The sequence below is a fragment of the Ictidomys tridecemlineatus genome, unplaced genomic scaffold (genome assembly GCF_052094955.1).
Source record: "Ictidomys tridecemlineatus isolate mIctTri1 unplaced genomic scaffold, mIctTri1.hap1 Scaffold_88, whole genome shotgun sequence".
Taxonomy (NCBI): domain Eukaryota; kingdom Metazoa; phylum Chordata; class Mammalia; order Rodentia; family Sciuridae; genus Ictidomys; species Ictidomys tridecemlineatus.
In genome coordinates, this window is record NW_027526121.1 from 391489 (window position 1) to 392500 (window position 1012).

Sequence of the window (1012 nt, forward strand, 5' to 3'; positions counted from 1 at the left end):
CAGAGGAGGGTACAGGGACACAGAGCACGGATCTGCCCCACTCAGGATGCGCAGACAAACACCATGGCCAGGAGCCTTGTGTCATTTTCCCATCCTGAGAGCTCTTCCCTCCCTCACCTACCACTACCTCCCCATTGCCTCTGGCAATATCTACTCAGTGCGATGGCAACATGCCTGGGTGCTGCTCTCTATTGAATGCACAGGGAGCCTGTGAGCCCAGGAAAGTGTGTTTCAAACACCCAGATCAAACGGGCCACCTGGAGGCAGGAAACAGAGGTAGCTGAGGCAGAATGCCAGGTGTGGACTTCTGGCACTTCATTATTTATATTAAAAGACAAACAAATAAACAAACAAACAGGTTTTGGTGTTCGATAATATTTGATGTGCAAATCCTCGTCCCCCACCCCCAATATTTTAATTTTTTATTCAACATATGAGATTTTACCAGTATGAACTTAATTTTGTATTATAGAAAATTCATTGAAATCACATTGGTATAAATAACAAATCACCAAACCTTCAATGTTTGTTCTCCTTTCCTTTTAGAAACCACTTTTCTACAAGAGAACAGAGGACAGACTCATGGAAATTCTTGAAATGACAAGAAGCTCCCACTCAAGCTCAGCATTCAGTCCTGGACAGGGTACGACCAGGCCACTTTGACATCTACTCCAAAGAGTCTACCAGACACATTCTTCTGACATCACTGACTGAGCCAAACGAACTGACTAGAAAAACCTTCATATCCTGAATACATTCATCACTTCAGGACACTTGAGAATGAATCAAATCCATTTCTCATTACCTTGCTCCACAGCCAACAATTCTTTAACAAATTCAAAGGAGCAACTCATATAAGCACATCCAGAGTAAGGTTAATTTTAAATATCTATGTGTAAAAAATACAGCTGGTATTTCTTCTTTATGCTAGGTATAAATGAAATCTCCCCCACATTACTTCCACAAACTAAATAAAAATATTTGTGAAATTCCCATGTAGAAGACAAGATAC